Source organism: Myxine glutinosa, chromosome 2 (assembly GCF_964187855.1).
Source record: "Myxine glutinosa chromosome 2, kmMyxGlut1.1, whole genome shotgun sequence".
Classification (NCBI taxonomy): domain Eukaryota; kingdom Metazoa; phylum Chordata; class Myxini; order Myxiniformes; family Myxinidae; genus Myxine; species Myxine glutinosa.
Genome location: NC_136262.1, coordinates 171,170,520 through 171,196,130, shown reverse-complemented (window position 1 = coordinate 171,196,130; position 25,611 = coordinate 171,170,520).

Here is a 25,611-nt window from a genome sequence, read left to right as displayed (position 1 = left end):
ATGTAGCAATCAGTCAATCCTTTCATTTTTATTTATGGGCCTCAAAACAGCTGCGTGTCAAATTTCCAACTCTGATACCACCGACTCAAAATATGAAATGGTGAGGTGGACCCAGAAGATGATGTCCAAACCTTACCAAATTTTGCATAGCAACTTTATTTTATGATTGGAACAAAATAAAATTTGGGACAGATCAATCCAACATCTTTTTAAAAATAGTTGGGCGTTTGATGCACCCTAGCGCAAAGCGCGCGCGTTGGCACGAAACAAGCCTCACTCGAGCAGGCCCGAGCGTTCATCCACGCGTCGTTTCTGCCTGACAAAACCCTGCACGTCTCCTGGTGGCATCTCCGATCACTTCCTGGAGCCCGTCGTCCATGCCCAATTGCTCGCGAGGTCCGGAATGAGGGACAAGAGCAACAATGGGGCAAGAGAGAGGAAGGCAAGAGCGAAGGCAAGAGAGAAGGGCAAGAGAAGCAAGAGTCCAGGGTCAGAGAGAGTAAGAAAGCAAGAGGGCCAGAGCGTCCAGGGTAAGAGAGAGTGAGAAAATGTCAGTCCGAGTCTTCTTTTATCGTCGGGGTTGTGACGTCATCACCGCTTCTCCACCAATCAGCGCGCCGCTTCTTGCTCACCTCTGATGTCATCGGTGGTCCTCGCCAATCAGTGCTCTGCTTCCTCCTCGGCCTTCCTTCCACCAATCAGCGGGTAGCTTCTTGCTCCGCCCTGGCCAATCACAAGTCCCTTCTTACCCCGGCCTTCCAGTTGGTCAACTCCTGCCCAATAGCAAGTTGCTTCTTACTCCGACCTGGCCAATCACGGCTCCTCGGGGCATGTCTTCAGCCTGCCTGTCTTCCGTGGCGATGTAGCGTGTGCATCCAAATAGCCGTGCTCAGAACTGGCTTCCGGTTGGTTTTACTATTTATTATTTAGTGCAATTAATGGCCATTTCCTCACTAGTGTCTATTGCGGTGCCATAAATGACAAAGGATGTAAATCAAATAGGGTAAGACTTACAAGGGATAATCTATCCTTATGCCCTAAGCTAGTTAACATTCCCCTCCCCCTCGTGACAGGGACGAAGATAACCGTACTCCGAAATTCGGCTAAACAGAACTTATTACATGGTGATGGTTCTTACCTGGCATCCGGAGCATGATACCTACACAAATCTATGTGACTCTACATATCACTACCCCACAAACATAACAATATATATTGTTACTGATCGCGGTTTAGATGGTATGATGGGCCGAGCGGATGGTCCAACCGCGACCGAACAGTTATTCCCCGATTAGAACCCGATTCCACCCAAACGTTGGCCGGATCGCACCGCAGCTATTCAATAGGGAAAAGACAAAGGCGACACGGATGTGAAGAAGAAGAAGAAGAAGACAAAAAGGTTGGAAATACTACTAAATTTATTCCTACTATTTACATGCTCAAAGTAACCAAGGAGAAGGAAAGATAATAAAATAATATACAGAAGAATCAGAGACACAGTGCAATTATTAGCTTATACAGACTTAATTAACCCAGGGACAGAACAAACAAAACAAACTCACGTACACAAGAAGGGTGGAAAGGCAGGAGGTGGATGGCTGGAGGGAGAGGAAGGTCCAAGGGGGTCCTGCAGCACAACCGGCGCGTTTAGCAGCCGCCGTTCCTTCACGGCCCTGCTCCAAACCGCCGTTCAGGCCCCCAAGCTGCTGTTGTGGCTGCTGTGGACGTCGCGTGCTTTGCCAGGCCTTGTCCGACTCGTCTGGTCCAAACCCTCAACTCTTTCTTGGTCCACTCACTCTTTACCACCGACTCCTCACCGCAACCAACGCAACCAACTGACCACCACCACCGACTCCTCACCGCAACCAACGCAACCAACTGACCACCGACTCCACTGACTGACTCCTCACGACTCTCTCACTTGCTTCTTGCGTGCGCGCCTTTTATAGCGCCTCCAGCGATCCAGCCGCCGGCCTTCCTGACACGCCCATCGGTGTGCTCACCTCGGCCCTGGTTGGTCACGCGACCCTCTCGCTCCGCCCTTGATGACGACGGGTGGGCACGCCCCTCTTCCCCTCTATGACGAGGTGGAGACACGCCTTTCTTCTCCGACCCTGCCTCGTGGTCAATGGCGGTTATTGGAGGGGAGGTAATTGGCAATCGAGGCCCGGCAATGACGGAAGGGGATGTAAAAGGAAATGGAGATTTTGGGGATGGGAATGAAAGGGGATCTATTCTTTTTCACTGGTGCAATGGAGTACTTCAATTAATGGGAGACACAGCCTTACTCTAAAACACAGAATAAGAGATAACTATCAAACAGGGGTATTCTATTATTTGGCTGACGTGTATGCTTGTGGACTAATTATGGGATGCCCTTTCACCTTTACACAGCTCCGGAGGTAGGGGGGCACAGAATAAACAATAATAATAATAATACAGCACACAATCAAAAAAATACAGTCCTCATCTCCGCAACACTGCACCCTCCGCCTCTTAGGCACGTCCCGGGCCTACAACTTTTATTTAGTGTGACACATAGGTGTAGTTCCCTCTACTTTTAACCTGACCCTGAGTGCGACAGTTTTAAAACATAAATAAATGTGTCCCGCTGCTCCATTGCACCCTGCCTAACAGACTTACGCCCACAGTTAACCGAATTGCGGAATGGTCTTCAAACTATACACTGACGGTGGGAAGCATTATTTACAATGACGCTATTTTTATTTACAAAACTAACCCAGGACCTGTGATTGTTCTTTCTGGGGGGGAGACAGTCTGCTCTGCATCGACGCACCATTAAAGCACCCAAAAACGCACCAATACAAGCACCCTCAAGCACCAATCGGTGTAGTCACCATAGTTCATCAGTGTTCAATGCATGTTCAATAAAAATAAAATCAACAACCCCTAACCCTGCAGGTGATCTCTTGCTCTTCGGCTCCCTCTGCTGGTTATTATCATTTCTTCCAGTTGTTGTCATTCCTTTGCTTTGCTTACTGGCGGCCTATTTGTATTAAAACTTGCACCCAATGTGTCCATTTTTATTTATTTTATTTATGGCCCACAGGGCCGACTAGTGTGGTTCACCTGTGGGGCATCGGTGCCCTGTGGCCAAGGTCCGCCAGCAAGATTTTGGGCCCTCATGGCCAGTTCCAGCAGAGGGGCCATGCCCCAACCCATGGGGTCCATAAGTGGTGCTCGGCCACAGACCTGTGGTCCATAATGTGGTGCATCGATGCAGACAGCTGGTTCTGGGAATTCCGGGCGCACAATGGAGGACTCACGCACGCTCCCCTCGGCGCCTCATGGCGCACAGGTCATGTGGGAGACAAAAAAAGACAATTGAGCGAGGGGTAAGGTCACAAGGGTACACATCAATAAGGCAATGCAAGGCGAAATACGTACGGAGAGCGAAATGAGAAAGCTCGTCCCTACCGTATGTCACCCCCCTGTCACCTACACTACCCTTGCCCTTACCCCATATTTACAAAATCTACCCATTTACAAATTCGTCACTACTGTCACGTCTTCCCATATTTCCTCTATACCAAATTCGTCACCACAATCCCTCTATCCAAAATTTGCCATCACCCAATTCGTCATCAATCCTCATAAGGAGGAAGAGATGGAACAACAAGCACAATGTCACACCCACGTCATGATGCGTCTCACAATCCAAACATTTGCATCAAAAATAATTAAACATGGCATGGTGCGGAGTACCTGTCACCTCAGGTGAGTGGATGCAGATGGTGCGAGGAGATCCTTCATCCTAACTATCCTCTAAATGATTTTAACACACTTTACACTACCCGGGGTCTTTCCCTGCCAATCCATTGGCCACTTACACTATGGGTTCTAAAAACCAATTCCCATTGACCAAACTGTGGTGCTTCTCAATTTGGGGTCTCACTCCCCCGATTCATCTCCCGGTGCCCTCGCACAATTTCTGGGCTGCGACGTGTAGCTCTCCCAGCAGGTCTACCCACCTGCACACCTCCACCACTGCAGTTGCCACCCGAGCTTACCTAGCTCCTCACCCTAACCTAACTAACTGGGGAAAGCCCCTCATGGCTCTGTCACCCCACTCGGTGCCCTCTGGCACTGGGCTACCCGGGTCCGTCCTCCGGATCCTCGGGCCCCATCCACAACAACTACTACCGGCTCCCAGAGCCCACCTGCGGCCTCACCTGGCCGACATCCTCACAGTGGTGGAGTGCCCAAACCAACTACACACACTAACAGGCTACACGCCCAGCCATTTCCACAACACTAATGCACCCATCCAAAGACCATTCTTTCACCCGCACCACAGATGCCAATATCCAACCACAATTTACCTGTACCCTCTACCTAACACTTACACTACCTGCCCCGGGTATCCGTGATGGGGGTCCACTCTTCCCCCATTCACACCTTCGCACCATCCACTCCACTCCACAATTTCCACCATACTCACTCCACGACCATCCATTCCAATACTCCATACCATTTATTCCATACACCTGTCCTCCATTCACCTGTCGTTGCACACCTGTGCAATCATACCTGGTGCCACCTGCACCCTCCTCCTCTTCCTAGACCATTTGGTCAGCACAATACACAATCACCTTCACTCACTCATACACTGCTCCACACACCTGTTCAGTTGCACACCTGTGCAATCACACCTGTTCAATCCTCACACACACGGCATCATCTCATCTAACTACTCCCCTCTGAAACTTGCGCTTCCCAGTCGCCCCTTTAAACTATTGCGCTCCCTCGTCATTATCATCCACACTAATCTACCTGCGTCCCCACTACAGGTATCAGTCACTAACTAACCTTAACGTTACCTAATGTCATCTCCGCTAGATCCCTACACACGATATATCCTAACCCACCCGGGCTAGTTTTCACTGCCATCAACCCCATAAACTATAGCGCATTTGCCCCTTTGCCCCCCCGTCTGTGAGGGATGGTGGATTTGCCATCCCACCACATCGGGGAGGTCCTACTATCCATTTCGCACACCTAAATCCAACCAATCAAAAATTCTGCCAATCATCTGCCAATCACCGTACCAATCATCAAATTTCGCCTTTTTCTAATTTTGGGTCCAAAACACTAACCTCATCACCCGTCTACTTATTAGATCCTCTCGGTGCGCCAATTCCCTTCTAAAGCTCGGCTTCGTACAGCCGAGCAATGAACGCGGGTTCTTTGGTGCCGGCGGCTGGATGCGTCCGGCACTCGCTGCAGGGACGGGGGCTTACCCGTGCCGAGATCCCACGCACCACCTCGGCGCGGAGCCATCCAATTGCCCGATCTCGACCTGCCGGAACGTCTCAATAGAAAGTGGTCGCCATGACGACCCTTCCTATCGGGCTGCCCGCTCCGCCTAGTGGAGCCCGGACGCGGCCGTTCCATGCGAGGCCCAGCGTGGATCGCGCACGGCGGTCCTTTCGAACCCGCCGTGGCTCGGATCCCCGCTGGTTCTCGCGGCACGCGAAGCCCGGCACGCACCGAGGGCCCGATTCGGCTATAAGTCGCTCTAACCGCTAACCTGTTTACCGTCGATGCCTCACCTGGATGCTTACGCGCATACGCTACCCCTTTCTTGCTCATACATCCAGCCGTTTCCATGCGCCTCGTACCTTTCCTTACACACCTCGGTACACTCATTCCGCTCACCGACTTGGTCACACACCTGACCACCGAACACCTTGGCACACATTCGTCGCTCGCACACCTCACCAACACACCTCTTCGCGCCCCTTCCTCGGTCACCTCCTCTGTGACCATCACAGGTGTGCTTTCACTCGCACACCCAACCACGTGCCTCACTACCAACTCAAGTGTGCATTCCCACACACGCTCTACCATTCCAGGTGTGCATCCTTCCATTCCAGGTGTACATCCTCGCTCACCTGTCACAACCAACTCACGCTCCGTGTCACTCTCACTACTTTCACCTCCATTCTTGACAGCGCACTCACCCTTACTCTCGACAGCACACTCTTTCCTCATGCACCTGTCCGTTACACACCTTTCTCGCGCACACTCTCGCGCACCCTCTTTCGTTACTTCCTCCGTAACACTTACCACACCGCGCTTCCATGTACCTCCTCGCACACGCGCTTCGACCAACTCACTCTTGACGGCACACTCACTCCTCGGCATGCACTTTTTCCTCACACACCCCATGGTCGGACATTCTCGCACACCTCTTTTTTCGCACACCAGACCTGTCGCACACTTCACCAACGGCCTCTCACGAACACCCGGATCCAACCCAATCCCCAAGCCGACTGAAGCTTTCCTCACATCATGTACATTTCCGAATATTTCGCCACTCACCTTGGCACCTCGTCTCTGCACCTCTTTTGCCACCTGCAAACTCTTTATTTGGTTAGTGAGCAGCACATCATGAGTTGAGCACCGACCTTGTACCAATTCCATTACCTCCTCCTGGATTTCTCTCTTAGTTTCTGTCCGTCTCTTCTTAATTTCACTCACCTCTTCTTCCACTTCCTCTAATTTTTGTTTAACCTCTTCTTATTTCTCGGTGCGTCTCCTCAAGTTCGTCCTCTAAGGCTACCGTGACCGTCTCTATGTGCATCCTCACCTGCCGGTCCTTTGTCTCCATTATCTCTGTCACCTCGTCCACCCTCATTGTCAGTTCCTCACGTACCATCTGACATTGCTTCTGTGTCGCTATTAATTCGTTTTTAATTTCTTTTTGTGTCGCCTTTAACCCTCCTAGTACTGCAGTGTTCTTTTGAACCTGCCCCACTAGTTCTTTTTGTCCCTCCGTGAGCTGTTCCACCTCCTCCGTCAGATCTTCTATTCCCCCTTGTAACTTTGCCGTCCCATTTCTCACCTCTTTCTCCATACGCTTCTCACCTCGCTTTACCTCCTCGCGTAGCCCCGAGACCTCCTCACCTACACCTCATCGTATCTCCTCTTTCATCTCCTCCATCTGTTTTGTAGATGCCACCCTCATCTGTCCCAATTCATCCCTCTGAGCATCCAATTTGGTTTCTACCCCGATTTTTACCTCCTCTATCTGCTCTCCCATTTGTTTAATTTCTCGGGCGGATTGCTCCCCTATCTCCCGCAATTTGCCTTCCATCCTATTTTCTAGCCCCTCTAACCCATTTTTCACCTCTTTTATCCCATTGTCTAACCCCTCAAAATTATTGTCTAACTTCCCAAATTTCTTGTCTAACTCCCCAATTTGGGCATTGGTACCCCTCGCTTCGTCCCTCATTGCCCCCATTTGGCCCCCCATACTATCCATTTTTGCATTCAGTTGGGTCAAGAATAATCTGAGGTCAAACCCGGTTTGCCCAGCGTCCCCAGCCGCCACCGCGGGCTCGCCCTCCACTGCGCCGCTATTTTGGGACTCTTCAACCACGTGCGCGAGCACGCCATTTTGTGCACCTGATACCCCCTCAACCGCCTTCTCATTGCTCCCCTCCATTTGATCCTGGGTTACTCCTAACCCCTCTATCTCTCCCACCGGCATCCCGTCGCCTTGACCAGCCATGGCGCGATTTCAAAATTCGGGTTTTGTAAAACAAAAGCAAATTTCACCGTTAATAATTTCGAGCGCGTGAAGCGCGCTTCGGGTCCAATCCCACCTCCCGACACCAATTGTTACGGCCAATAGTACAATTGGTGTCCAAAATTTGGGCGAAATAAATTTAGTCCCAGGTTCGAATCCCAACTCCTGACTACCAATTGTTACTGATCGCGGTTTAGATGGTATGATGGGCCGAGCGGATGGTCCAACCGCGACCGAACAGTTATTCCCCGATTAGAACCCGATTCCACCCAAACGTTGGCCGGATCGCACCGCAGCTATTCAATAGGGAAAAGACAAAGGCGACACGGATGTGAAGAAGAAGAAGAAGAAGACAAAAAGGTTGGAAATACTACTAAATTTATTCCTACTATTTACATGCTCAAAGTAACCAAGGAGAAGGAAAGATAATAAAATAATATACAGAAGAATCAGAGACACAGTGCAATTATTAGCTTATACAGACTTAATTAACCCAGGGACAGAACAAACAAAACAAACTCACGTACACAAGAAGGGTGGAAAGGCAGGAGGTGGATGGCTGGAGGGAGAGGAAGGTCCAAGGGGGTCCTGCAGCACAACCGGCGCATTTAGCAGCCGCCGTTCCTTCACGGCCCTGCTCCAAACCGCCGTTCAGGCCCCCAAGCTGCTGTTGTGGCTGCTGTGGACGTCGCGTGCTTTGCCAGGCCTTGTCCGACTCGTCTGGTCCAAACCCTCAACTCTTTCTTGGTCCACTCACTCTTTACCACCGACTCCTCACCGCAACCAACGCAACCAACTGACCACCACCACCGACTCCTCACCGCAACCAACGCAACCAACTGACCACCGACTCCACTGACTGACTCTTCACGACTCTCTCACTTGCTTCTTGCGTGCGCGCCTTTTATAGCGCCTCCAGCGATCCAGCCGCCGGCCTTCCTGACACGCCCATCGGTGTGCTCACCTCGGCCCTGGTTGGTCACGCGACCCTCTCGCTCCGCCCTTGATGACGACGGGTGGGCACGCCCCTCTTCCCCTCTATGACGAGGTGGAGACACGCCTTTCTTCTCCGACCCTGCCTCGTGGTCAATGGCGGTTATTGGAGGGGAGGTAATTGGCAATCGAGGCCCGGCAATGACGGAAGGGGATGTAAAAGGAAATGGAGATTTTGGGGATGGGAATGAAAGGGGATCTATTCTTTTTCACTGGTGCAATGGAGTACTTCAATTAATGGGAGACACAGCCTTACTCTAAAACACAGAATAAGAGATAACTATCAAACAGGGGTATTCTATTATTTGGCTGACGTGTATGCTTGTGGACTAATTATGGGATGCCCTTTCACCTTTACACAGCTCCGGAGGTAGGGGGGCGCAGAATAAACAATAATAATAATAATACAGCACACAATCAAAAAAATACAGTCCTCATCTCCGCAACAATATATATATATATATATCATAAACTGTTGTCAATTCTGTCAATGTATAATTACCTTTCCATCATTCACTTTATGAGAAACCTTATCAGTCTTAACAGTTAGTAATTATTATGCTGTCAAAGGAAAATCATAGCAAAAAAAAATACAAATAATTTCCTTTTCGTCCATTCATTCTGGCTTGGTCTTTTACCTGCCTTTTGCCAGTTGCACACCGGTCCCAGCACTCGGTCTTCCTGCAAAGTTGTGCTCCAATCCAATATGCCAAATTCGTCCCCTACGGGTTGTGTCAAGGATGCCTTCATCACTCGGGATGCAAGGTCAAAGGCCCTGTTGTATAAAATTGCCCTATTGTTAAGAAAAGGTTTACCTGAAGGTGCAATGTGATTCCTTAGCGAAGGATTTCCATAAGGGCTGTTGCATAAACAACCCTGAGGAAATCCTCGAGTCAGGATTTCCTTAAGGCTGGGGAAATCCTTAGGAGCTGTTACTATGCTAGGCAAACAATTAAATTAGAGATAGGAAGAGCGTCGGAAAGTAAATGTCTTCGTGACCAATTTCCATGAAGAGCGACATTTGGACTCGAAGGTTGGTGTTTAAGGATGGGTGTGGGGGACGTGCTCCCTTGAATTTAAGGAAGGTTTTAAGGAAGAACTTAAGGATTATTCGAATATGCAATGATGCTCAAATTACGAATGTCCTTAAGGGGAAACTTGAAGAAATATTTAAGTAAATCCTCAAAACTTTCCTTAAGGATGCTTTAATCAACAGGGTGAGGGATGTTTTGTGTTTTCTGCCAATTATTCTTTGTGCTCTTGCCATGTGCAGAATTTACAGTGTTTCTCCAGACATGGACATTGAGAGAGTGCATCGGCATTCTATTTGCCTTACCAGCTCCATGAGCCACATTAAAATTGTACTGTTACAATTTCTCTTACCACTGTGCAATTTGACCCTTGGGTTCTTTGAATTTTAAGAGCCATTGCAGGGAGGAATGATCTGTCCATTCAATGAATTGTTTCCTGTACAAATAGGAGTGAGAATGCATCATTGCAGCCAGCACAGCCAATATCTATTTGCGTTTCAAGCAATAATTTCGCTTGGGCCTAGTGATGGCACTGCTACAATACGCTCTTTCCATATCCCTCCATCTTCCCATCCCCATTTTATCTCCCATCCCCACCCCACTCCTCCTCACACACCCCTCCCATACCTGGGACAAGACTGTGCACAATCCTTCCTAGCTCACATCCGTGTCCAGCATGAACTTCCTGACATTAGTGGGGTATACCAATATGGATGCTAATATTAAGCACCACTTCAATTTAGTGAATGCCTCATTGCCTCATTGCACTCTTTTGTCCAATTAAACCACATCCCCTTCTCTGTAAGCCGATGAAGGGGCCTATGAATGTCTGCAAACTTTGTCACTAAGCACCTGTAGTAAGAGCCAAAAACATAGCCAAGGTAGGCCACATCTTTCGCAAACTAAGTACACTTGTTGGGATTAGATTTCAAACCTGCTTTCCTGAGGTGACCACGCACCTGGTCCCAATTGGTTGTGGCTTGTTCAAACGTTTCAGCGTATACCAAGCCGTCATCTAAGTAAATCAGGTATGATTGCCATGGTATGCCACCCAGTACATGCTCCATCAATCACTCAAATATGGTAGGGGCATTGCACAAGCCAAATGACAGTACAGAACTGATAAAGTCCCTTCCATGTTGAAAGTGTTGTTTTCTACTCCCCTGCAGGATCCATCTCCACTTGATAATTTGAGCCTGAAACTGCATTGTAAATGGTGACATGTATTTGGTCCAATAATCGCGCTTGCTCCTGTGTCTACCAGTGTCCACATTCATGCCTTCAATTTTTCACTAATTTGTTAAACTCCCTTGCCAATTTGTCCACAAAGGATGATACATCGTGACGATCTCCATACCATCCACTTTTTCTGAACTCGCCCGACATGCTCTGCTCTCTAGTTTCCCTGGTTCTGATGAGGGGGTGGGCGGTCTGTGCTCAGGTAGTCCAGGGTCGGCTGGAAGGAGTTAGTGGTCCAGTGGGTCAGATTCTTTCTCTACAAGGGAACCTTCAGTCCCTCTCTTTGTGATGCAACCGGCAACAATTAAAACACCTCACCTGGTAAGGTGTGTTCCTGATGAATTCCAAATTTGCCCCTTGGATAGGCCAAATTGATGGTCCTACTACTGGCCTACCGGGTCCCAACAACGGAGCCATCTGCCATGACCCATGCCCGTCTGCTACCCACAGTGGAGAGACCAAACCATTTCATCCATGAATGGATGGTTTATCAGCGACTAAATGGACACCCCTCACTGGCTTTGCTAGTGGGAAGGGTGACTGTGACACCCAGCCAGAACTAAAAACACCACCTGACAAAGGGTGGATGAGCTCCCTTTGGGAGCCAATGGCCTCCAGCATGGAAATTGTGTCTCCTCAAAAAAACACCTAATGGGGTTAGGGAAATTTATTTTTCTGCCTGGCCTAGTTACCACCTCCTGCGCAGTTGCTCTATGAAGAGGTTTCCTTGTTTCAGGACGAGGTGAATGGTTTGCCAGTTTTTCCTCTTCTTCTATTTCTCTGTAGTCCTTCACATTTAGTGGCTCGCAGCCTTGTTTTGGGCGTATTTCAACAGAAATATTTCCTCTGAAGTATTCGTCCATAAGGGCACCATCTGTCGCACAGATATTGGCAGGCCTCGAACCCCTTTTTCAGGCTCCTCACTGCCTCCCATCAAGCAGCAGTGTCAGCTGCCTTGTTCACAGTGACTGGTCACCATACTGCCAGCTGGGACCTCGGTTTGGACTTGGAGATGTCACCAGGCATGGCCTGGATTAACACTCCCTTGTGCAGGGATGTCCATATCGGCATGTGCAATCCTGACTCATCCGTCTGTCAGACATCTTCAATGAGGCACTCATCCATCTATCAGACACTGTGGAGCTAATGGGAGGCCAGACATCAGATATTGTTCCTCTTCTCTCTTGCCTGTGGAACCAACTTCCTCAGTCAGTCAATCTCATTCTTCCCACCAAGGTTTTATGTTGCATGTTTACCCCCTCCTTCTCAGGTCATCACCCATCCATACTCATGATCTTTTCTATGCTCTTCAATCCTCCCCTCACTCCCCAAGGCCACCCCTTCCTTTGCAGGTTATTGCATTTTCTCTCCTCTCCCTCCACCTACTTTTCCATTTTTTGTTCAATTGCTGTTTCATTCCTAACCTTCCTTTCCTCTTCTTTCAGCTCCCTTATTCAGCCCGCTTCTTGCTGTGTTTCAATGTCTATCCAGCTTGTTCACCTGCTGTATGGCCCTTCTCCCTCTTAGTCTGGGTGGAAATGCAAATTCGTGAGCAAATCGTGTTACAAGCAACATTCTTGTTTGCTTTAAAACTCTTATACCTAAAGATCGAAATAAAAATGTGTACCAATTTTTTTAAATGCCAGGGGTCTCATATGCAGATCAGATCTTGATGACATCATTTTCATCCAAGTTATTGGTATATTATTGGTACAATTCATTGCAAATGTAAAAAGAACAACTTGACCTGCACGGAGGTGTGCTTTTGTGAAGTTTTTGAGAACAACGACGATACCAAGGAAGACCTGTTTGTTCCAGACGATGACAAATCGGATGAAGGTGATGATGATGCCTTGAAGAACTGGCAATAAAAATATTGCCAACAGTTTTTTTTCTCGATTCGTTTAAATAGAACTTATAGAAGTATGGGAAAGTGGCAAATTACATAGAACGAGAATATAAAAATAATTGGAAAACGAAAATAAAGAAATTTTTTGTCTGCGGCTTTGGATACACGATCAGGTTACGTGTAATTTGTGACAGACTGTGGGCTCTACCGAAATTGCAGATCAGACCAAGTATCTGTAATGTATTCCCAGGTGTATAGGTGGGCAGTTTTGATGTCGATAACCAAAGAAAGCAAGCTATAACCAGAAAGAGCAATCAGAGATTGCAGACCCTCGCCAGGACATGTTTTCGTGTTTTTTAAGGCTTTTCTCTCAAACAAATATGGCGGCCAAACCACGTGATCGATGACGTCATCATTTTTTTTCTCCACCAATTTATCTCCAGATGATGCTCAAGAAATTTCATCTGGATCAGATGAAAATGCTTTATACTTGTCGAATTATGATGTCATAATGGAGGCACCTATGACATCATCATTAACGTGTTATTCCCCATGGAGAGTTCTTTACAATGAGCCATGTCTCAATTTTTTCTATGCAGCACTTTCGGAGATATAGAGGTGCAATTTTTTTTTCGGTTTTTCCAACATGGTGCTCATACCATGTGACCTATGACGTCATAATCATCATTCAAATATTCTACAGGAGGAGCCGCACCTATGGTGAAGATTTCCTGTCAATTGATCCAACGTTTGCAGAGAAAATCATATTTATTCTGTGTGGACCAAGACAGACAGACAGACAAACAAACAAACAAATAAAAAGACTCAAATGCAATATCCTCTCCTCTGGCGAGGGTAACAAGATGGCCCTTGAACCAAAATGACGTCATGAAGATCTGGTCTGTAATTTATACTCCTGACACATAAAAAATAAATTGAATACATTGTTTTTACAGTATTTATGTATCGTATTTTCAAAGAAAAAACAAGAGTTGTGCTTGTAACAAGACTTGCATGTGTGATGGTCACAGAGACTCCATCTAGGCCAACACTGTCTCACTTTGCTCCTATTTTTCTTCAAAGTGTCCATCTGTTTTGTCCCTCTACCCTGCTTGATCGTTTGTTTTCCCCACTTTCTTTCTGTTATGTTATGCTCTTTGTTCAAGTCATCCACAGTCTCAACTTTGTCGGTGAAAAAAAAACATTATCTGTAAGTCGTTCACTTGATTGGTGTTGAGGCCGAAACGGAATAAGTTGTTTCTTTACAGAAGCTAACTCAGATCTAGAATTTTTAATTCTGGAATTTAATATTCTAGAATTTTAATTTAAAAATTTGAATTTTTAATTTAAAAATTTAAAAATTTACATTTTTAATTAAAAATGTTAAATAAATTTTAAAAAATTCTAGAATTTTTTAATTTTAGAATGTCATCTCTGATCTAGATCAGATCTAGATTATCTACAGAAGCTAACTCAGAATGCAAACTCAGATCCTACAGAAGCACAATCAACACGGTGAACCAAGTAAAGTGGCTTCTCATACATACAGTATATTGCAGAAAAGACCACACACCCGTCCCGTCCCCCATATTTGTCATGTGAAAACGTCACATATTTCTTGACAAGTTGCAGAGACGTGGGGTGATGTTTATCTTTGAAAAAGGACAATTTATGAATAGCGAAACCCCTTTAAAGCAAGCAGAAAATGTTATGAAGATAATAAACATGAAGAAGAACCTGTCAGAGCTGTCAGAGATTGAAAAAAAAAAAAGCATTGAGATGAAGAATAATTCATTTTAGTGAATTGATGCCTGCATCGGCAGTACAGCATGACAGTTGCCAAGAAATAATCTTTCATGGGGATTTGCCTGTTAGACGAAGGAAAGGATCATGGAGTAGCCCCATCTGTGAGGGACAACCACCATGGTGTGAGTGTGTTTACTGAATTGCCTGAGGTGGATTAATAAGGAATTGCTCTGGGAATGATGAATCTATGCATAATTAAACACAGAGCTTCTGTTGAAGGGAAATTATTTTAAAATATAAAAAATTATTGTTCTACTCGTAATCAAAATGATCACCTCACATACATAATAATTGAACAAAAAAGAGAAAAGAGGAAAATTCCATTTTTTTGTGCGGAGAGGGGAAATAAATGCAATGGATTTCTGTTTGGCTGGGAGATGTGGGGGATGGACAGATGGGGTGTGGGGAGGGCTCTGGGAGGTGTGGGGGTGCGCGGATGGGTTGTGAGGGGGGCTCTAGGACATGTGGGTGGGTGGGCGGATGGGGCGTGGGGAGGGCTCTGGGTGCTGTAGGGGTCCTCAAAAACGGATCATCGGAGGCCGAGGATCGGTACTTTAATTACGTAAAATGAACTAAGGTACCAATATGAACTTTGAAAAAAAAAATCGTTTCTTAAATTTTTTTTTAAATCGCTCGATCGTGCGTGCCTAAGCCTTTTTGATTAATGACATTTATATACAAGTACACATGTGCATGGATAAAAACAAAACAATCATCAGACATTTGAACACAAATAATAAAACAATTCTGGAAACAGTCCAAGTTTATGGTAAGGCTTCTTCTTCTTCGTGAATCTTCATCAGACAACTCAGAAACGTGATGAACGGCACATTCAGCAGCATATATTCAACAAAAAGGTAAAATTATGATTTTACATTTGTGATGGATTCTGATTTGGATGTAATTGCTTTTCCCTTAAATTTGCCCTCATGCTATGTTAATGTTGTTGGGTGTTTATATGTTAATGTTAATGCTTATTTAAAATATGTTAATGCTTATTTTTCGTTTGAGCAACGCCAGATACTCCAGCTACAAACACTTTTACTTTACTCGGGGTACAAATACAAATACAACTTTGTTTAGGGACTAACATAGGCCTTACCCCTCTTCCCCCCCACACCGGGTACTCCTGCTGGTTTAAAATTTGTTAATGTTATTTACTCAGTAAATGGCCGGCTTTAGGCCAAATTTAACACTCCGTGCAATAGTGGATCTTAAAACACTTAGCGTCTAAAACACTTATCAGTATTATAATTAAACCCAATTTCGACCCACAACGATTATCAATGATCCAAAACAGTTTTCTCATGGGAAGTACAGCAGACAAACACGCACGGGGATCTTCAGGAAATAAAATAAACACTTTATTAGCCCAAGACAGAACATAAATGGAAAGCGAGACATGAAGACAAAATGATAAACGAGAACGAGACTCAGTAGAGAGCAAACCTTCGCCTGGTTGGCCATATCACTAAATGGTGAAGAATCACTTTAAAATTCTACTCCATGGATCCGGATCCGGATCTTCACCAAAATTGAATCGATTCTTCCTTGTTACACACCCAACCGGTCCAACAAGTTTCGTCCAAATCCGTCCATAACTTTTTTAGATATCCTGCTTTATATCGTTTTTGGCCCAATCTCCCAATGGTGAAGGATCACTTGAAAAATTAAACAATTCTCATATCCGAATCCATATTCAGATCTTCACCAAAATCGAATCTATTTGTCCTCGTCAGACACCCAACCAGTCCACCAAGTTTCGTTAAATCCGTCCACAACTTTTTGAGATATCCTGATATGTATCATTTTTGGTGGTATCTCCCAATGGTGAAGGATCACTTGAAAAATTAAACAATTCTCATATCCGAATCCATATTCAGATCTTCACCAAAATCGAATCTATTTGTCCTTGTCAGACACCCAACCTCTCCAACAAGTTTCGTTAAATCCGTCCACAACTTTTTGAGATATCCTGATATGTATCATTTTTGGTGGTATCTCCCAATGGTGAAGAATCACTTTAAAAATTCTAGAAGCCGGATCCAAATCCTGATCTGCACCAAAATCTAATCATTTCGTCCTTGTCACATGCGCTACATCTTTGCCAAATTTAGTCCGAATCCGTTCACAGCGTTTTGAGATATTTTGTTCACAATCAAACGGACAGAAAAACATATAGGGGTGAAAAGATAACCTCCATCCACCTTTGGTGGCGGAGGTAATAAACACCCAACAGTTCAGGGAAACTAAACTAACGCTCCCTCAGGCACCACACATGAGCATTCACACAAAAAAGCGCAGGGAAAGTTCTCGGTTTGTATGGGCAGCAGCAGCAACTCGTGTAGCAGGACATGCCCCCCACCAGAGAACAAAGGAGCAAGACACCTGAACCTTACCTGTTTTATAAAATTGAGTTTAGTTTCTATTAAAATATGAAACCAGAGAATTAGAAGACAAGTGAGAAATAATTAGTGGAATTTACAAAAGATTTAGTCACTATTGAGTCGTCACTTTGTAAGATGCTTCTGATAACTTTGCTTACCTGACCTGACACCGCATGCTATTAGTTCAGTTGACAATAAAATCCTGTGCGCTACAACATATCACCAAAAATATAAACTGTTCTATATATATATATATGTGCTCAAAATCTATAAAGGGTTGGAATGTATTCAAAGATAGAGCAACAAGGTCAGAGTGGCAGTGAAATTATTCTCACACAGCCTATCTTCAAAAAAACACAATTGTCTCCTCTGCATTAGAATCTCTAGCTGTGATTTGAATAACAAGACTTCCAACAATTGGGACTTTTGATGAGCTTAAAGCTCCCATGAAGGCCGTTTGTGTCACTTTTTGATTAAGTGAAACCTCAGAATCACTACATTAATACATATGCTGCCATTATTGTTCAGAATATATGCTTCTATTAGCCACATCTAACCACCATAGCTTTCGGGCACAAACGGCAATCAGAATAATATCTGGACAACAGAAACCTTGTCACCCAGCAGTAGACCCAGCCAAACTGGCGGACTAATTGTGCCTATTTTGGGAATTTTATAAACTTCCTTTTCTTGCATCTGCTGCCTTATAACAAATGACAGGTTAGCCTGGTCTCACACATAGTCTCCCAATTCATGGTGCAGTTATTTAAGTGTACTGTTCAATTCACTCCAGGAAGTTCTCCCATCCAATGCTCGGTAGTTTTTACAACTTGTTTTTGTGGTCAAATCCAATCTGGAATAAACAATCCATCCAAACAATCCATCCTTGTCCATCCGCAGGTGCTGCCAAAGTGGGGTCAAGCAAGGAAATTGCTGGTTTGCTTGCCATTGCCTTCCCGGGAAGAAGTTCAGGGGAGAAAGTTGCAATTTATCCATGGGTCTGACAAACAACATTCTCCAATTTTCAAAATGCACTGCATAACCTTTTACATGCACAAACGGGGTGAAGAGATCAATGACAACCGGTGTAATGTCGTCTCCTCCCCCTTGCCCCATCCCGCACGCCACCTGCCACAAACAACACCGTACTTTCCTTTGCAATCCCATGTGCTTATCATATGCACAAGTACGAATGCAGATTGTTGCGACTCTCATATATATGCTAGGATATGGCGCATATATGTATATGTACAGTCTGAATCCGCTATTCACGGTTCCGCTATTCGCGGATTCCGTGGATTCACAGGTGATAAAATGCGATCTGTTTCTCTATTCGGGGAAAAGTGTCCCGCAAATTCGCGGGTTTTTTTTCGATTGGCGGCCGTGTTCCACGAAATCACGGTTTATCAGGAGCACAAAAAAAATTCACGAGCCGCTACCTTCACACATGTATAAAACCCATCTTTCACCAGCCATGCATAAAGCAGCTGGACATACGCAAAAAAAACATATTGTTGCGGTTCTCTCGCCGGCCTTCTCCCCTTATCAAGGGGGGATGAATCCCCTTGTCTTTACTGGGCCTGGCGGAACCGGGGCTTGCAACGTCCCTTCCGGACAGCGCCAAATAGGGTTTCGGGACCAAATTCTCGCTCGTACCTAAGTGCTCGCGCTGCCCTGGAAGCGAGGAAACAAGCCTCACACGAACCACGTGTGATGTTGGTACACCGAGCGGTTTGCGTACACGTGATCCACGCAGTTATAATTAATGGACCCCGATTTAAGCAATCTTATTCGTGCCACGCTTAGTCAATGATGAAACCACAAAGACGATTGAATGAAGAAGAAAGAACAGATTGGTTTAATTATTACACGTATATACAGCTCAAGGATGAAGAGACACCGAGCAAGCTTAGACAGTCTTAATTATCCCAGGGACACGGGCCCGTCTCACACTCGCACGGGGTATTGCAGATGGGCAGGTGTTCCCCAGCGCGTCCAAGGATGGTCCTCGTCCAGCTCTCCATGGTCCCCGGCACGTCCGCGAAGATGGAGGTAGGCGAAGGCAGGGACTCGTAGCGTGTCTCTCGAACCACGGAGATAATATCGGGGTGAACGGTAGAGAGGACTTTTATGGCAAAGGGCGGGATGGCTTTTACGGCAAAGGGCGGTTACTCAGCCTCGTTCACTCGCTTGGCTGAAATGCGCAAGTTCGTTATAAATGCGCCTGGCTGCGCCCGCGTATATCTAGCGACCAACTCTTCTTCCTCAATGCCTTGGTGTTGGTTAGCGCGCACGTTCTCATGTGATGGTCAAGTTCATCAAGCGGTACAATGCGAGTTCTCTCATCAAGTCCCCTCTCTGCAAGTCCTGTGACGCAAGTCCTCTGCTTCAGTCTTTTCGAGGGCTTTGCGCAGCAGGTTATATAGGCCCACCCCGCGAACCTTCTGGAACTCACCAGACTCTTCTCACCACGCCCTCTGACACCACCACCTCTGAGCTCCGATTGGCAGCTCATGCTTACCGTCATCGCCTATGCCGCTCTTCCCTCGACGCCGCCCCCACCCTCTTAGGCCTACCTCGTGTTAGCTCGACTAATGAACAACCAAAGGGTAGCAAAATGGATTGCGCCTACAGAGGTAGAATGGTTTGCAGAAGTAGGGCCTATTCTCCTGTCTTTACACAACGCAGAACTAACACTGGAAAGGGCCTATTCTTACACATACTAAGAAATAACTATACTACAAACGAGGCTACATGTTGCTTGTGTGACTATCTATGGGGGTCAACCTTTAACCTTTATTGAGCTCACTGTACAAACCTCAAAACCGTAGCAATATTCTACTAGCCGCGAGCATGACCTCCTTCTACATGCACTGCTGTGTGCTTTGAGTTTTCATGGCTTTCGCGGCCGAGAATTTTATCTGCACTATAATCAAGAGCTTCGCAGGATGTTCCACCAGTTGCATAACATATCATCCCCGCAAGTTACTGTTTTCAGATGAAAACACTCCACAGTATCTATTCGTGCAATTAACTGTCTCCCTTTTCCCCATTGAAACTGGCACAGCATGCATTCATGGATTTTCATCAACATTCATGGGATTTGTCTCGCCATTTTCGGGATCATCGCCGACATTCAGGGGATTTGCCTCGCCATTTCACAGATTTTCTTCAACCTTCGCGGATTATCGTCGACATTCTTGGGATTTGCCTCACCATTCGCGGATTTTGCCTCGCCATTTGCGGTTTGTTCCTCTCTAGTCGCGGATTGTGAATTTTCGCAACTCAAGAACCTATCCCCCCCTTTTTCCATTGAAACAATGCCCGGCTATTCGCGGTTTCACAATTCGTGGATTTTCCAGGAATGTAACCCCCATGAATAGCGTGGTCCCACAGTACATCTGTGTGTACATAATATATTGTTGCGGTTTTAGAACCCTCACTTGTAAATAATTCTTGTAAATATTCTATTTGTTAAAAGGTCAAAGGTCGCACCCATAGTTAGGCCATATGCAACACGTAGGTCACCATAGGACTCTAGTTATCTCCTTAGTATGTGTTTAAATAAGGCCATGTTCCCAATAGTCGAATCTGCGTTGCATTAATCAAATACGGTAGGCCCCATTCATCACATTCGAACCTCTCTCTCTCTCCAAGCTACTCCATCATGCCCACCTACAGACGGGGCTTGTCCCTCCCAATGCTCTCACGTGGTTTTGTTAGCAGCGTTCGCTGCATTTAAACGCCATTGAACACGCGGTCGGCTCGAGGAAAGAAGGGGCGGAGCCACGAGAAGAGGTGTGGCCTCATCAACGTTCCATCAGGGGCGGAGCCAGTGAGCCCTCGCTGACCAATCGGGGCTGAGGTGAGCTCACTGATAGGCGTGGCTCGATGAAGCGCGCATTGATTTCTAAGTGCGTTATATAAGCGCAAGCACGAGGACTGCTTAAACGACTGCACAGGGGACCGTTGCTGTTGAGAGAACACCAAAAAGAGAGGAGGGAGAGAAGCTGAGTAAGGAGTTCACGAGCAGATTGAGTGGGAGAGCCACGCCAACAGAGAGGGCACGGACAGAGCTGCATTGGAACGAGCCGCGCTGGGGAACTCCTAATTCATATGAATTCATAGGAACTCTGCATACGGACTTGCAAAGGACTCTCCCCCCCATCCCCCCCCCCCCCCGCCATATGTAAGGTCCGGTCATGCGCCACGATACGCGCTAGCTGCCTGCCATTCTTTGCCGCGGACCCAGAGCCTGGAACCATCTGCTTGGACCTTCTCCTCCTACCACTACCATCCCGTGTGAGTCTGTTTATTTGTCCGGGGTTTATTAAGTTAAGACTGTGTAGTTAAGCCTGCCCTGTGTCCTGCTTCTTCTTCCTTTCTTGTCCATTCTTTCCTTTCCTCTTCTTTTTAGTTTGTAATAAATTCACTTGTTCTTTCTTTACTCTAGTTTCCTCTCCATCCGATCGCATCCGTCCTTTCTCTCAATTGAGTACCTGTGGCATGATCAGAACCACTATAATTATAGTAATTATAGATTATAATCGGGTTAGTCCTTGTTAATAGCTCGAATCGCGGGTTGCTAAACCTCTCGGCAATTTCCATCTTATCCGTGGTTCGAGCGGGAGTTATTTCCCTGCTCGCAGTCGGGGTTAGTAAGTAGGTATTTGGGACTCTATTGACCAATCACCCTCGCTGATTCTGACCGGGAGGAGCATCATAATTTCCAGGATTGGGGGACGGCCAGCTTAAAAGACAAGGGGATTAACCCACCTCCCCCCCCCCCCCCTGATAAGGGGAGCGACGAACCCCGAGCCCACCCGCAACTATATATATATATATATATATATATATATATATATATATATATATATATGTATATATATATATATATTATAAACAGGAAAAAATATCCTTCGTGGGGCTAGTGTTAAAAAAATCTGACTGACCCCGGCACTCAAATCCTAAAAGACCATCACTTATGCAGTGACAACTGCAGTGTCTGTGTTGTCACTGAACTACTCCCTCAAACTTTTGTGAAATCGTTCCAAACTTCTGGTGTGCACCTATATCTCCAGTGTGCATGTCCTAAGGGTATTTTTTTTCAGCCCGTTACCGGATTTTGTGGCAGGTTGTGACCACAATGCGGTCTTGTTCTTTTAACATGATCACATTGTAATAGTTACCACAGGTACGAACTCATCATCTCTCAAACCTGCTATGTTTTCCAAAGTCATTCCCAGTCTAATGAGCTGTTCTTCAAAATTAATTCTTTCACAATGCCTCCTTGACTTTGACTCCATCAGCAAGATGTGATGTGGCGTTCGCTTTCGCAAAGGAATAAATGGCAAGCTGCGCTCCTGGCATCTGATTAACTTTCTGATGTCTCCTTGACATATATATTTTCACACGCTGCAAAGCCTAAGTTGATTCAAATGTGCCCGCGAGGTCATTTATTTTCCTGGGAGATAGACATGTGCTAAGCAGACTTAAAAGCCTTCCTTATAGACTCTCGCAATTAGCATGCTTATTGCTGAAAAGCAGTCAAAATTTGGAAGAACATGCATTCGAAATGAGACAAAAAAGGAAAGAAAAACCCATTCGGAGTGTGGATGGAAAGTTTATCACATGACGTTCGCAATGTGCAATTTGTGCTATTATCAAAATGTTTTTTTATTATTACCTCCGCCACAAAAGGTAGATGGAGGTTATGTTTTCACCCCTGTCTGTTTCTCTGTTTGTCTGTGAACAAAATATCTCAAAAAGTTGTGGACGGATTCGGACGAAATTAGGCAGAGATGCAGCGTATATGACAAGGACGAAATGATTCGATTTTGGTGAAGATCCGGATTTGGATCCGGCTACGAGAATTTTTAAGTGATTTTTCACCATTCGGAGATAGGGCCAAAAACAATACATAGCAGGATATCTCAAAAAGTTGTTGACTGATTTGGACGAAACTTGGTGGACCACTTGGGTGTCTGACAATGACAAATATATTCGATTTTGGTGAAGCCCTGAAAATGGATTCGGATATGAGAATTATTTAATTGTTTAAGGGATTCTTCACCATTGGGACATTGGGCCAAAAACGATACATTGCGGGATATCTTAAACAGTTATGGATGGATTTGGACGAAACATGGTGGAGAGGTTGGGTGTGTGACAAGGAAGAATCGATTCGATTTCGGTGAAGATCTACAGTGCAATCAGAAAGTATTCAGACCCTTCACTTTTTTCACATTTTGTTATGTTGCAGCCTTATGCTGAAATCGTTTAAATTCATTTTTTCCCTCATCAATCTACACTCAATACCCCATAATGACAAAGAGAAAACAGGATTTTAGAAAGTTTTGCAAATTTATTAAAAAGAAAAAACTGAAATATCACATTGACATAAGTATTCAGAGCCTTTGCTATTGCACTTGAAATTTAGCTCAGGTGCCTCCCATTTCTCTTGATCATCTTTGAGATGTTTCTACACCTTGATTGGAGTCCACCTGTGGTACATTCAATTGATTGGACATGATTTGGAAAGGCCCACACCTGTCTATATAAGGTCTCACAGTTGACAATGCATATCAGAGCAAAAACCAAGCCGTGAGGTCGAAGGAACTGCCTGTAGAGCTCAAAGACAGGATTGTGTCGAGGCACAGATCTGGGGAAGCCTACAAAAACATTTCTGCTGCATTGAAGTTTCCCAAGAGCACAGTGGCCTCCATGATTCTTGAATGGAAGAAGTTTGGAACAACCAGGACTCTTCCTAGAGCTGGCCGCCCGGCCAAACTGAGCAATTGGGGGAGAAGGGCCTTGGTAATAGAGATGACCAAGAACCCGATGGTCACTCTGGCTGAGCTCCAGAGATCCTGTGTGGAGATGGGAGAAACGTCCAGAAGGACAACCATCACTCCAACACTCCACCGATCTGGGCTTTATGGTAGAGTGGCCAGACGGAAGCCTCTCCTCAGTGAAAGACACATGAAAGCCCGCTTGGAGTTTGCAAAAAAGCACCTAAAGGACTTTCAGACTGTGAGAAACAAGATTCTGTGGTCTGATGAAACCAAGATTGAACTGTTTGGCTTCCGTCTGGCCCCTCTGCCCTAAAGCCCAGATCGGTGGAGTGTTGCAGTGATGGTTGTCCTTCTGGAGTTGTCTTTTGTCTGGAAGTTGTCTTTTGTGAATCTGTTGTCTGGAAGTCTGGAATCTGTTGTCTGGAATCTGTTGTCTGGAAGTTGTCTTTTGTGAATGTGATATTTCAGTTTTTTCTTTTTAATAAATTTGCAAAACTTTCTAAAATCCTGTTTTCTCTTTGTCATTATGGGGTATTGAGTGGAGATTGATGAGGGAAAATATGAATTCAAACGATTTCAGCATAAGGCTGCAACATAACAAAATGTGAAAAAAGTGAAGGGGTCTGAATACTTTCTGAATGCACTGTAAATATGTACTCGGATATGAGAATTATTTAATTTTTAAGTGTTTCTTCACCATCGAGTGATATGGCCAACCAGGCGGAGGTATGCTCTCTACTGAGTGCCGTTCTAGACCCTAGAAACTAGAACTCAAGGAAAAAAAACGTGCCAATAAATAAATGAATGTGTAAATGAGACAAAAAAGAAAAGAAAAACCCATTCGGAGTGTGAATGGAAAGTTTATTACATGACGTTCGCAATGTGCAATTTGTGCTATTATTGAAATGTTTTTATTTTCTTATTCCAAATGCAACAACCATAAAATTTCCAAGTGACATTCGTTCTTTTTTGCCAATGAAGTACATTCCGGCAATTGCGAATCCTTTGTCACAGAACGCCCATTAACACTTCAGGTGCAGCGTTCGCAGACTCGTGCAAAGCAATTTGAATTTCCCATTTGCGATTCGTCAAGTGCTCTCGAGACATGCGTTTTGCAACTTATTTTCGGTTTAACCCAATCTTACGCCCCCTCCCTTCCTTTGTCAAACATTGGCCCAAATCAATTTGCCATTACATTGTCTCTGATGTCACCGGAAAGTAATGTTAACTTCTCTGACTCAAGGTAAAAGCTGTAATTGAAAGGCTGTTGTTTCAAGTTGCCGATTTCAACGTTTTCAAGTTGTTTGTTCTCAGCCACTATACATTTTGACAAAAATACTCTGATCTTTCCAAACAACTATGAAATAATTATCCCGTCCCCGGCGCAGAGGGAGACGGGATTTTGCAATCACATTTGCTGTGTTTGTGTGTGTGTGTGTGTGTGTGTGTGTGTCCGGGCAGTAACTTTTTTTTTTACCATTTCAGTTTTGTCATCAAATTACAACCAAAGCTATATTATGATAATTTGGAAAAGGCAAATTAATAATTTGGTCAAAAGGTCAAAAGGTCAAAGTTCAGCGTCACATAAAGTCGTCAATTTTCATCCGATTAACCTGAAATTTCAATTTACCATTTGAGTTTTGTCATCAAGTTTTCAACAAAGCTTTATTATGAGACGATGGATAAGGAAAATTAATAATTATGTTCAAAAGGTCAAAGGTCAGCGACAAATAAAATCGTCAATTTTCATCCGAATGATCTGAAATTTTAAGAATTTGCATATTGGGTCACAGAATTGGTTCACCAATCAAAAACGAGAAATTGATTGTTTTTTTTTAGGTCAAATGTCAAAGGTCAAGTTTGCATAAAATCACCAATTGTCACCTGATTGACCTGAAATTTAAAGAATTTGCATGTTGTGTCACATATTTTTTTCACCAATCAAAATCTAGAACCT